This window comes from Rousettus aegyptiacus, unplaced genomic scaffold (genome assembly GCF_014176215.1).
Source record: "Rousettus aegyptiacus isolate mRouAeg1 unplaced genomic scaffold, mRouAeg1.p scaffold_m13_p_10, whole genome shotgun sequence".
Classification (NCBI taxonomy): domain Eukaryota; kingdom Metazoa; phylum Chordata; class Mammalia; order Chiroptera; family Pteropodidae; genus Rousettus; species Rousettus aegyptiacus.
In genome coordinates, this window is record NW_023416285.1 from 31789406 (window position 1) to 31803799 (window position 14394).

At 39.0% G+C, this 14394-nt stretch overlaps 1 protein-coding gene and 1 pseudogene across 1 annotated transcript in view; both read right to left on the reverse strand.

Moving 5' to 3' along the window:
* DAPP1 (dual adaptor of phosphotyrosine and 3-phosphoinositides 1) overlaps positions 1 to 12112 on the reverse strand; it is a 74953-nt gene extending 62841 nt beyond the window's left edge. Inside the window, exon 1 of the mRNA XM_036227668.1 lies at positions 11913 to 12112. The gene's annotated coding sequence lies outside the window, so the exon portion shown is untranslated. The remainder of the gene's footprint in view (positions 1 to 11912) is intronic.
* Positions 3128 to 3245, reverse strand: LOC118609181 (annotated as a pseudogene).
* Positions 12113 to 14394: the final 2282 nt, after the last annotated feature.

Sequence of the window (14394 nt, forward strand, 5' to 3'; positions counted from 1 at the left end):
GGCTGGGATCTTGTATATCAGACTGACTATAGTCAGATTAACAGAGAAAAATAAATGGAAGTTTATTGACCTGTGTACCATACATACATATGAGAGTAGAACCTGGTGATGAGTATCTCAAAGGGGTGGTTAGACCTTGGGGTTATATAGCGTCTTAGCAAAAGAACAATAAACTTTTAGAGAAGTACAAGACAAAGGAAAGGAACTTTGAGCTTCCAGATATGGGTAAATTGTGGGAAGGCAGATATATGAAGAAACTAATGGTACTTAAGGGTGAGTTTTAGCAAAATCTGTTATGTAGACACTTGGTTCCATATCTAGGCTGAGAAGGGTCTAGAGTTGTCTCCAGGGATTAACTTCTCTCCTTCCTGGTAGAGGGGGGAGGGAGACACCTTTACAAATGTGTGTCTTGCTTTCAGGCAAATAGGGGGAAGGAAGAGAGTTTTTCTTGTTATCTGCTTCTTCTCAATTGCCTTCATTTCAAAATAATCCATGTGCCAAAGTGATATATTTTGAGGTGACTTATTCTGCCACCCTTCACATACTAATACTTATATATGATCATGCTATAGCTTCCTGCTCAAAAATTTGAGTAACTCTCTATTATTTCTATACAGAAAAAAAATATATCTCCGTAACCTAGCATTCAACTTTCCCATCATTTATTTTCAACCTACCTTTAAAAACATGTTTTTCATCATATTTCCTCCAACCACACTGGGATCCCAATAATTTTCTACATATATTATGCCTTTTCAACTTCTTTGTTCACACTCTTCTGTTATCATGGAATATTTCTCTTCCAAGCCAGAATGTTCTTCCTAGTGTCTGTTCTTCCAAGCACAACTCAGAAAGTGCCTCTCGGTCATTGCAGAAACCTTCTCTCAAAATTAACCGCTCTACCCCCAGCCTCCCTTTGGCATATTCTATAACTCTTATAGTGTTAGACTTACTTTTGTTATCAGAGAAAATTCTATACTATTCGAAGGCATAAACTGCCTTATTCATCTTTGTGTTTTTCTTCTTCCCTTGAACACTTGGCAGAAAGCTTTGCACAGAGTAAATACTCAGTAAACATGCTTTAACAAATGGTAAAAGTAATAGAACAGAAATAATAAAGAAAAATATGTTGCACCTTTGCTTAACTTATTGTTAAATGGGAGCTCAGAGAGAAGTCCACTAAGATTCCAAAAGTCACTGAACTTGTGACAAAAAGCCTAGAGTCACTTTCTCCAGGTTTTAAGCTTAATACTATTATATTATTATAAATTCGTGCTTCATTATTGTAACACAATATCAGGCTAAGATGTAGCTACTGACTGTGACAGTTAATTTAAAACAGGTGTCCTCAAAAGTCATCTGGAAAGAAGGTGATCTTGGGCCTGCTGCATGCTCGCTAGTCCCTGGGGCTGTGGAGGAGCGCAGTGTCATTTGAAATCGGTTTGGCGAGCAGCAGCTTTGTTTAGACACCTGCTCCTCCCCAGTAAGCGAAGGTAACTGATATCTGTGTGCTCGTACGTGCCCAGACAGGCTTCCAGTCCCAAACGGTCAACTAAAATTATCCTTTGAGGGATCTATTTGAATCTGACATTTGCTTATTTATTTTCTTCAAAATATAGTGGAGACACCAAAAGATGGCTCGCTACTATTCCAGGGACCGACTTCCACATGCTCTCTCACCTGATAAGCATAGGCTTCAGTCTTGGGGATCTTTCAGAAGCCCCTGGGGCTGGGCAACCACACATTTTGGAGGAAGGGAGGTAAGGCTAGAGGCTGAAGATTTTTATCTCCCATTTGGAATCCTCAGAAAAGATGTCCATGCTTTTGCCTATGTCATTTCTCTTGACTGAAAGTGCCCTCCTTTCCACCCTATCAATCTTAATCCTACTCATCCTTACATTTCAGTTAAAACATTGCCCTCTTTCCCTGAGGCCTTCTCTGAGTATGCTGACCACATTGCTCTGAACTGCTCCTGCATTTCTGATCTGTTTTTTGCATATTTTGGCCTCTCAATATTCTAAAGATGGTAATCTGATCTTCCCTGCCAGAAGGAAAACATTTTTAGGACTAAGATTATGCATCTCTTCTGCTTCCCACCTTGGCCTCACTTGGCAAATACTTTTTGGAAGCCATTGAAATTAAGTCGAAGAATATAATGTAATCGAAGCTTCAATTACTAGAGCACTTTTGGTAACCTGGTTCCTTAGAAATCCTTTAGAAGCTAAAAGGCAGACTGAATTGTTGCTTAAAAACATAGTTTTCTTAGACACTGGAGACAGTCCAACAAGGAATAGTATACCAATGACAGGTTAAACCATTTGTGAGCAGTTCCTTGTCCAGCGTAAATAGTGTTCATAGAATCTTGATGGAGGGGATTTTAGGGAAGGCATAGTTTTTAATCTTATGGATCACATGGTGGAGAGGAAAGCAGCAGTTTAGAGAAGTTCTTCAAAAAAAAAATGGAATTAGCTCAAGGGCTTCCTGGGGACATACCCAAACGGAAAGGACTGGAAGCTACAATTTGCCTTCATTGGATGCTTAAAATCATTCTGAGACTTTTCCAGGCCGCATTTTTAAAAACACAAGGTTTCTAACTCTCTCTTGTCAAATTTAGAATATGGTTTAACCTTTGGAAATTAGGAAATGTATTACTCTTTATCTTTAGCATCCTATTAAAGCTATAATGGTTTTGGTATTGTCTGGAATTCCTTTTTCATGTAGAAAGCATGAATCTATAGCTTAACCAGGAAAGCACTGTACATTTGCTACATAAGGCACTGAAAAGTTTGCTTATTAATTCCACAGAGATAAAACCAAAAACTATGGCTATGGCAATTCAAATTCTATGAAGTAAAAATAGATGTATGAAATGACAGAAGAAATCTTGTGAGTGGGTATGAGTGGAACTTCGAAACTACAAAGAAATTAGATTTATTTTCGATTGGATTTATTTTACCAGGGAAAGAAGATGATAAAAAGAGAAGTTACAAAGAAGACAGATTTCTTGTACTCTTTCAGAGCTGATTAGGAATTTTATTTTTTATTTATTTTTAGGTCAACCCTTGGTTGACCTCACAGATTGCAAGGACCTTGTCAGCTTATAATCCCTTATTTTTTTTATTTTTTACGCCTACAGCACCTGGTCTTCCTAGGTGGTCTCCCATCTAAATACTGACCAGGCCTGACCCTGCTTAGCTTTTGAGATCGGATGAGATCGGGCTTGTTCAGGGTATGTGGCCATTGACAGAAGTTTTAAATAATATTATGTTGTGATTAAACATGGTATAATAAGTTAATAACACCAGAAAACTATCAAAGTTTTATGTTATAGTGTGTTATATATTTGTGAAAAGTAAGGGATGAATTTAATAATATCACCGAGGCTTTTCATTTAGGGGGGGGAAAAGTTCTAATTGGTACAGAGAATTTCTCCATTCATTAAATCATTTATTCATTCAAGAACTATTTGCTAAACATTGATTATGTGTCAGGCACTGTAGATAAATGAGTGAGTAAAACAGTTAGAAATCCTTGTCCCCAGTGGAATTTATATTCTAGCAGGATGACAGATAAAATTAAATAATAAGTAAAATATACCTTATGTTAGATAGTAATATGGACAAAGGGAAGTAAGAATGCAGGCAAGGGGCATAGAAAGCGGGCTGCGAGGGATTGTAATTTTAGCTAAAATAGCCAAGGTCATACCTGAACAAAGACCTGATTGAAGTGAGGCGACAGAACCAGGTGAGCATCCTGGCAAGGGCATTCCTGCTGGCGGCCCAGCAGCGCAAGGCCCAGAGGCAGGACCGGAGGCAGGCTGAGACAGGCTGGTGCAGCTAGAGCAGCAGTGAGGGATGAGCTGCAGAAGAGTCACAGGGACGGTAGGTCACTGAAGGTCTGTGAAGGGACTTTGGCTTTGGGGGTCATTAACAGAGAACATGTATGATTTGACTCAGGTTTTAACAGGGTCACTCTGGCTGCTGTATTGAACATAGAGTGAAAGAGGGTGTATGAGTCCACTTGGGCTGCAGGAACAATGTACCACAGACTGAATGCCTGAAACTATGGAAATTTAATTTCTCACCGTTTTGGAGGTTAGAGGTCTGAGATCAAGGTGACAGCCTGGTTGGTTCCTTCTGAGAGCTGTGAGGAAGGGATCTATTCAAACTTTTTCTTAGCTCTTTCCTGTCTTCTCCCAGTGTAATAAAAGTAATATAAAAAGTTGGAAATGAATTATTTGTTTAAAAAGTGATTTAGGAAATAAGGAAAAGGAACTCCATGAAATTATGGAGAAAAAAGGAGGGAAGTAAAGATAATATGAACAAAATGGAACACGAGAGTATTTAGAGCAGAGGTCCTGCGCTGGGGGCCAAAGAGTAAAAACTGAATTGGTGGCCATCATTGAAAAATTAGCACCTGTAATTTTAAAACATAACTCTCTGCCTTGTCTGGGAAAATCTGAAGATCTGGAACACGAGTTGGCATTCCTTCATGGAAATGATACACGGAGGCTCCACAGCCCCCTGAGCCTCAGACAGTCGGTCTCGGTCACTCCTGAATGACATTTCTTAATCTTTATTTTGTACATGGACACAACTTCACAATCGGTTCTATCCATGGGAGGTTGAGGTCTAGAATCAGTTGCCACTTCCGTTTCTCACTTCATTGTGTTTCTGACACATGGCTTGTCTCTCTTCCTTTTATTACCTGCTTGGGTTTTATAGACATTTTGAATTTACTCCAATATAGAGAAATTCACGAAGAGAAATTATGTTCTTTATGTTCAAGAACATAAGAATAACAGATTCTCCGGCAGAAGTTGGAGTCAAGGTGGCGTCCCAGTGTGGTATAGAGAAAAGGAAGCAGTCAGGTATATTCTTCCAAAAAAAGAGTAACCACCAATAGCATTCACGGTATTTATGTGCTTAGAAGAACAGAGATTGAGAGATGCTGTACTTTCTTTTCTAACCCTGCTATGCCAATAGAAGAAATTAATTTCTCAAAAAAATGATAATTTGGGCAGAACAAATGAGAGATGAAAAAATATCATAATTAAGAAAAATGTTGGAACTATAAAAATATAAGAGTGGCAACGTAAAAAAAATACTTAAGATGATGGATTTTGGAGTTTGAATTTTAGTTCCATCTCTTACTAGCTGTGTGGTCTTAGGTGAGTTACTAATCTGTCTGTGCCTCAGTTTCCTCTTTCTTCTGTGCCTTATTTTCATTCTTAAAATGGTTCTAAAGAAAGTAACTCTCTCGTTACATCGTTGTGTATAGTAAATTAGTTAGCTTAATATGTGTAAAGTATTTAGAATAATACCTGAACATCATAAGTACTACGTAAGTGTAAGCTACTATACGAGGCAAGATGAATGGAGAGAATCCATTAAGAATGTAAGAGTGGAGGACGGTTTAGAGAGCCTTGACATACCACTCAGAGGAGATAAAGGCAAGAGAAGAAATTCAGAAATAAAAAGGAAAGTGTGGAAAAAATACATTGGGCTGGGAAGGGACTGGATCAGAAAAATTCTGAGGATAAAATTTGTCACATGGCCACTGGTGCCAAGTTTCTCTCCAAATGGCTGAGTTTGGCTGGGCAGTGGGGATGGCCATCTATTGAGGGGATTTTATTTTGACCCTGTAACAAAGCACAATTAGTGGCTCATGTCCCTGTGCATGGACCACCAGGAGAAAGAGCTCTTCTATTTCTAAGGCAAGAGATGACAACAAAGAAAGCAAGTCTTCCCAGTTTTAAGTAAAGGTGAAAGGAAGGGTGTGTTAATCTAGGAGTTTTGCTAACAGAGAAAGACATCTCTGTAAAAGGATGCTCAGAAATGGCTGAAGGACGACGGTAAAAGTTGCCAAAGAGAAAATCAAGGTAACGTATCATAAAAATCTTCAGAATCCCAGCTACAATGACTTTTGACTAAAGCCTTTCTCGACCACTTTAAGTAGGTCTGCTTTTTTATTCCCCTCAGTGACCTTGAATATTTCCTTTCTGGCACTTAGCACAATTCAAAGAATGTTTGTCTACTTCCTTGTTGCTCCACGAGAACTGGGATGTTGTCTGTTTAGTTCATCATTGGTTATACCTGTGCCTCACACATACTAGAAGCTCAGTATACACAGTGTTTGTCAGACAAATGGATGAAAGGCGATCTATACACTTATTTTATATAATAAAAAGAAGAGCTTTAGAAAGAAGTAGACCTGAGGATGAGGCATGAGCTCAGGGAATAGATGAGCTCAGACAGTAGTAACACATGAAAACCTCACGTAGACCACTGCTGGCTACAAGCAATGAAGCATTCAGGGCCAATAGCACACTTCTGATCAAAACACAGAGGAAGCTGGAAGAAAGACAAAAATGCTAGATCTCTGAATTCTTTGAATAAAAAAGTTGGTTAGCTGTGGGCAAATTGAAGGAAGAAAGAAAACACAGTCACATTTGTGCAGATGAAGTTATGGATCTAGCTAAAATGTGTGTTAGCGACACGTGAAAGACCCAGAAGAGCCAACTGGAAGAATAGGACATGTTCTTGAAAAGAGAAGATTCTAATAGATGAAAGGAAAGTAATAAAATTCGATACTACAGTTCTAGGAAATGGCTATCACAGCTGCTATGGAAAGTTCTTGGTATTTGGAAAATACAAATATTGTTATTAAATAAAATTTTGGGTATGACAATTACATATTTAAATACCTATTTAAATAAGTAAAAGCACATAGAATAACTTAAAAAGCATTATGTAAATGTTAGCAATTATTTTTTTCCTTTTAAATCCCAGCAATAAGGAAAATCAATCTTTTTTCTTTTCTTTTTTTTTATTATTTATGCCTACAACACCTGGTCTTCCCAGGTGGTCTCTCCTGTCCAAGTACTAACCAGGCTCAATCCTGCTTAGCTTCTCAGTTCAGACATCAGGTGTGTTCAGGGTGTCATGGCTGTAGACCATGGACCGTGGCTCCATTGGGGAGTGAACCCAGGACCTTCTGCATGTAAAGCAGACGTGTTAACCACTTCACTATGGAACCACGTCTTCTTTTTCTTCTTCTTTTTTAAATTATCATAGGTAAATCTCCTTGGGGAGATGAAGTACCCTGCCAGCTGAGCCTTTAGACATGGAATTTTTTTCCCCCATGGAAATACTCTAAGTAAAGCAATGAAATGTTCAGGAAAGGGGAAGCTCTGCAGAAGAAAAATAGAGTAAAAGAAAGGACCAGCTGTCAAGCATATTGCTTGCATTTTACCCCTTACATCTTGCTTCCAATAATATTTTCCTTATTTTTCCACCTGTACTAACTTTTATACTTTCGTGTTGAGTTCTTTCTCAGATATACTTCATAACTACTAAAGAAAGAGTTAATATTTATCATGCTCTTAAAACAGTTCTGGCCACATAATAAGCAACTATATAAATACTTGATAAGTCAGTGCATGATACTAAAATGTCCACCCTCAAGATCTTAATTTAACCTTACATATGTTTTTCTTTATTATACTTGAGATCAAAATGGCCAATGATATGAAATGGAACTAATGATATACAAAAGCAGTGGAAATGGATATGTTAAGTGGGTTGGTACATTTATAAAAAAAGATTAAATGTCCCATTTTCTTATAAAGATCTTTATTCTATGCTCCTCCCTCACACTTCTCTTCCTTACTTCATGTGATCTATAAAAAAGTCTTAACTAAACATGATGGGAATTTTATTCTGACATTTTAAAACATTTGTCTCTTATTCGTCTATTAAAATAACCTTTTCCTTTTCATTTGTAACTGGTCACAAACCCTCTTGCCATCCTTAAAAGAAATGTGACAAATAAGTGTTTATTATTCATGTTTCTTTATTTACTTTATTGCTCTAGAAAAAAAGTGATATGGATTGAAGAAAATAGACTGTGTTTTTAAATATTGTTTTATTGGCAGATAGACCAGTCCAAAATTCATGTCAAGTCCAGATCTCTAATTTACTACATTAAAATTCTTCTGGAGAACTATGGGAAATTTCTCTCTTCCCAGTTGGTACTGCCTGAACCACATTTAGAACTCTGCAATGTGTGCTTCTTGCCTTGTGTCTCTTCTCTCTGCCCAAATGTGGAACAGTTGGATTGAAGGGAGGGGGAGACACGGTGGCCGGACTGCCACGCCTGCACCTGTCGGAATGGCAGGTCCCTGTGTGTCCTTTCCTGCCCCTCAGTCCTCAAGTCCTTACGTCCAGCTCTCCAGCTATGCCGGCTCCGTACTTGTCTTCCCTAGCTTGTTTCTGGCCCCAGTTCGTACACGGTGTCTACTAATAGGAGCGATGTATGAAGGGGGCCAGATGAGGGTAGGGGTGAGAGCCGAGGGCGGGGTCAGGTGCAGGCATGTAGGGGTGGTGTAATGAGAGTGCCTGCAGTGTGACCTGGAACCGCGGATGTGATGCCTCTGAGAACCAGCAAGGTGACTCTACTTGGAACTGATTTTCCACAGAGAGGATATACAGCACTTCCCATTTTAACATAAAATTGGTCTTTAAATTAGGGAAGAATAAATTAGTAATATAGGAAAACGGGAGTTTATTTCAGAGAGAATAGTAACAACAAGATACTAAAAACTATATTTCATTGAATAGTGAAAGGAAGTTCAGAGCTATTAGTTCACTGTTCTTTTGAGAAATATTGTGGTAGGCCATGTAGCCAGTTCATTCTTTAATTCTCCTTTTCAGAAGGACAATGGGAGCTGTATGCCAAGACTTGGGTTCTATCACGAGTAGTTTCTCAGATGTTATTTAAATTCTCTGAACCTCAGCTTTCTCATTGGTGAAATACAAGGTTTAGTCTAGATCAGGAGTTGGCAAACTTTTTCTGTAAAGGGCCAGAGAATAAATATTTTAGGCTCTGTAGTTTATAAATTACCTGTTGCAGCTCAATTCAAGCATCAACACAGACAATAGGAAAATGGACGTGTGTAGCTGTGTGCAGATATAATTTTATTTACAAAAACAGGCAGTGGGCCAGATTTGGCCCAAGGAATGCAGTTTTCTGATCCCTGGTACAGAACAACTCATTTCCCAGCTGCTCCCCAGAGATGTCTACGGTTGCCTTAAGGGAAGAAAAAGGAGCAGGGAACCTGAGTAGGATGAGTTCTGTGGCTCTCGTCACCATTTTAAACAGAGCGACTCTTTTTATGTTATGGACTTCCAAATTATTTTTAAAAGTTCTTTAGTTATAAAGCGTGTAAAGAAAACACTGAATCTCTAAAGGCCCCTTGAGGATTCTACGCATCTAAGTAATGCCGACCACTCCATGAGCTGGACCACCAACCGTCTCCCACTCTCCCTCTCACCCTCACTGATGATCTGATGCTTTTCACATCTTCGTTTCCAGTTCAGAATCCTCTCTGGATGAGACTCCTACATTCAATCTCCTTTAGTGTAACTATCTTTGTTGGACGGTTCCATAGACACCTCACAATCAATACATTTAAAATGTAACTCATTTTTACCCCAAAACCTGCTTCTCATCTCTTTTTTCCATTTGAATTAATGGCTCCAAATTCCCTCTAGTGACACAAACCAGAAACCTGAGACTTTCTTTTCACTCCTCTCCACTGAACGTCAGTCATAGAGTCGGACAGGTTTTATCTTGTGATTACACGTTCTAACTGTTCTCCCTTCTGCATTAGTCCTTCGGTCCTAGTTTAGGCCTCCACTCGCTCTCATCTGGGCTATTAGATGAGGAAAATTAGAGAGAGAAACCAGAGATGAGGGATATGCAGGTCTTAGCCACCCTCTCTCACCTGGGAGAATGGTTTATCTGTAATACAGATCTGAGTTAGAAACTTACCTCCTTAAAATTCTTTATTAGTTTCTCGCCCATGCAAGGTAAAGTACAGGTTTTTCAATTTGGAATTAATATAAAGTTGTCTATAAGTGACTTCCACTGATTAGGTAAAACCATTTGTCCGTAGGTCCAAATGGTTGAATACAGTAGTGTTGTCTGGTTGGCCTAAAACATCTCTGGTCCGCTCAACTGCCATTCCCTCACTAGACTGATCAATTTCTGCATCTTTCACATCTTCTGGGGGACCGTTCCACCAAATCGTCTCCAAACTGCCAACTGGTAAAACGTTTCCTGTTTCCGTAGCAACCACCACCAAGGTTGGCAGGCTGAAATTACCAAGCGACCCATTGGTGCTGCGGTCCCCATTGTGAGGGCCTCTTTATCTCCCCTCTGCCTGGCCACGTGCAGTTCCTTTGTTGAATTGAACTGAATGGGATGGAACAAAACTAGCAGTTTCTTAGCAAATAACAATCACTAATCGATGAAACTGACTTCATTTCGTAATTGTGTTTGAGGTTTAGAAGTCTGCAGAATTTGAGCGGCTAGTGTTTTCATCTGCTAATAGAAGTAATTTGAAGCATGAAGTGTCAATGAACGATTAGCTTTGAGAATTGAAATATAGATAAGTCAGAAGCTAGTATTTTTACCCACTATATTTATAGCACAGGTAATGATTCAAATAAAGAATTTTTGGAGTTGTATTGTGGGAGAAAAAAATCATTTTATAATATAAATAACACAAACTTTCATTTCTAAGTTCTCTGAATGTGCAAAATTGCATTTTCTTGAATCTCCTCTTTACATAGAGATCTGCATAAAGATGATGTGTGTCAGCCCCCCCTTCTCCTAAAATAACATACTGAGAACATGGCAGACAAATAGTAATATTACTTTAGATAAAAATAATTTGCAATCATAATTATAACAACCCAGCTGTGAAACTATATAGAGTGTGGGAACAGACGGGTTTTGGGGCTGTTGGGGTGGGGGTTGGGGGGAAGCAAGCAAACTTTTTAATGCCAAGAGAGAATGTTTCCAAACACAGCAATCCTGCCTGGAGGAGATGTAGATAACAAGCCTCTCTGCAGGCAACATCTGTTAATCAGTCACCTAGTTGTGTGGGACTCATAGAAAAGAGAGACCAAAGAGGAAGGCAGGATTCATCAACACATTTATCCTGGTGGCCAGAGCCTGCCACACTCTAGGCTAGAACCAGGCAACAACTCCAAAGATTTAAGGAATTTTAGTGGAACAACAAGAAATAACAAGCTTAAACAGGGGCACATAATGAGCACCTCTCCTAGATAGGGTGCCCAGTGGACGGTTCTCACAGAAAAAGCCTCTTTGTGGCATCTTCCTTTTCCTTGAAATGCCGATCTCAAGCCTTAAACAATCTTGCTCATCCATATGTATCAGGAGCCTTGTCTCCAACACGGCACCAGGCACAACAATTAGTAAAGGGATTTGTTTTTCGATACAGCGACCCCTCCTTATCCTTGGGGATATGTTCCCACACCCCCAGTGGATGCCTAAAAGTTTGAATAGTATTGAACTTTATATGTACTGTTTTATCTATACATACATACCCATGATAAAGTTTAATTTCTACATTAGGCACAGTAAGAGATTAACAGCAATAACTAATAATAAAGTAGAGCAATTATAACAATATACTGTAATAAAAGTATTTGAATGAGGTCTCTCTCAAAATATCTTATTGTACTATATTCAACTTTTCACTTAAAGGGAGCACTTTCTGGCTTCTCTTTGGCATATATATCCAAACTGTTAGCCTCACTATGCTTGTGCTTTGGGACCATCGTTAAGTAAATTAAGGGCTATTTGAACACAAATACTGTGATACTAGGACAGTTGATTTGGTAACCGAGATGGCAACTGTCCAACTTCTCCATGGACATATGCACAGGTGGCTCAACTCGCTCCCTAAGGCCAAGCCAGTAAGAGGTAGGAGAGCACTTCATCTAAGATACATATATATAATGAGCCCAGCGAGTAACCAACTAAGCAAGGACAACACACACACAAATAGTTGCCAGAGCATCACACAAGTTTAATCATACCAGATCCTGATGGATTTCAGTCCTCGTAGACCATCCGACGGTGCTGGCAGAGACAAGACACGTATTAAGCAGTGACCAGTTGATGCTGGTTTGGATGTTGTCGATCTGTGAGGGTCGATCAGTGGAGGCCTCTTCTTCAAAGCAGAGCAGTCAGGAACCAAGAGATGGAAGAATGTAGTCCTAGGAGGATAGGGACCACGCTCTCTAAGTCTACATTAGAGTCTCTTTTGTTTTATACTCTATGATGACGTCTTTGGTGTCTTATCAACCAGCCACACGGGTGTCTGTTTATCTTCCACACTTTGGATAGCTAAGACATTTTTTGAGGGTTTGTATTGTCTGGGTCACACACACACAGACCACTACGCCAGTAACAACAGAGAAAAATACAACTTTTAAATTCTTATATCACACACCCACCCACAATCATATTATGTTTGTCACTCGGATTACTGTAACAGCTACTAGTGAGTAACTGGTGGGAAGTGTATGCAGTGTGAACACGCTGGACAAAGGGGTGATTCGTATCCCAGGCAGGACGGAGCGGATGGGACGAGATTTCATCATGCTATTCAGAATGGCGCACAATTTAAAACTTGTGAATTGCTTATTTCTGGATTTTTTTCATTTAATATTTTCAAACTTGGCTGACTGTGTAACTGAAACCACAAAAAAAGCCATGGATAAGGAAGGGAGGATGCTGTAGTTAAAACATCCTCGCCAAGAAAAGGGAGAATGAAGACAAAGAGGGGTGAAGGAGGCCATGTGTAGAAGTTACGTGAGAACACCCTGGTTGCAACATATCCCGTGCTCAGAAAGGGCTCTATGCCTTGAACATTGAAGCTATGTGCATGGAGGATGCATATAAGATTTCGTGGCTTTTATCATGATCAGGGTAAAATCTAAATATAGTGAATGCTGTTTTTCTCTTCTTCTACCCTTTCCCTCTTATTTCAGAGTTGTGTGGCTCATCAGAGAAAACAAAATGACCTTTCTTAACTCAGTTGCACGGAGTCTGATTTTACTACCATACCTGGTTCTATTTCTATCTATAAGGAACCCATATATACTCCCCATTTCCTTTTGCCTTCACGCAGAGTTCCTTAAGTGTCTGATGCATCTCCCATTTTCTTTTGTGGCTGTCACCCATCATTCTTGTGGGGATCTTTAATGGTTTCCTCTAGGGCTGGGCCATGATTTTTTATCTAATTGTTTTTATATGCTCTCTGCCTTTTCAAATGATGATGAAGATGAGGATGGCGTGTGTTGTTTAGCCGCTGTTTACTAAACATCTAGTATATGCCACACACTACTGTGAGGAATTTACATATGTTTTTTATACTCATTTTTATTCTCTGTATAACTAATTGAGTAGGTATTATCATCTCCATCTTTTAGATGAAGAAATTAACAGTGAGAGAAATGTTTTATCTCTTCCAGTTGACACGTAGTCAGTTAGTAGCAACGCTACATTTAATTTGTGTTCTGTTTGACCTGGAAGCTCAGGCTCCTTCTATTGGAGAACTTTTGTTGCAAGTGGTTGCATGTAGCTCTCCACTGTCATCTAACTGTATCAGTTTCTTTTACTCCTGAGTTGGCTTCATTGACTTTTCTTTCAAAGTATCCCACATGTTTCACTAGTACTTTTATGTGGCCATTTAAAAACTTGCCTTTCTGTTCCAACTCATATTCAGAGTACTTTGCTACCTAGTTTTCTCAAAAAATGTTCTCAGAATATTTTTCCCAGAGATTCATCGGAAGACAAAATATTTTATAATTTTTCTCCAGACTTTACTAATTTAGACCTTTTTCATAACTTTGAAAGCCCTTATAATTTGTCCTATCCCCTAATTACACAATCTTTATGTAAAATTTTAATCTTTTCTATAGCAATTTACTGGGGACAAATAAATATTATGTTTTTAATTTTTTTGAACTGACTTCACCTTTGTCTTCCAAAGGAGTCCATTTGATACCTCTGACTGATTCACTAGGAAAAAATTCAAATTATTGCTACAAGAATGTCAAGATATATAAAGAGTTAATATTCCTCTTCTGTAAATTGTGATTTTATAATGATAGTTTTGAAAGCTAGGCATTTTGGAGAGATAAAATTATAAATTCCTTCATCCTCACCTTTGCTTATCAAGGACCAGGCTTGGTGTGCTTATTCATAAAGACCGATTTAAGGAAAGTCCCGATCTGACGGGATGAATAAGGGAGGAAAGCCTTCCTCCTTCTAATGTGGGGGAAGAAGAACTTCAGATGGCGATGATGGAAGAACCACACAGAGGAATCCTACTTGCCTGAGTGTGCTGGAGAAAGGCTGTAAGGCTCTAGGGAAAACCAGACTTGTGAGCACTTCCAATAAACTTCAGAGAGTTGGTGGAGGGGTACCAGCAGGAATGATTTTAAGGGATAATACCTTTTTTTATCTGATATAGTCAAACTTATAGAAGCAGAAAGCAGAACGGTGATTGCC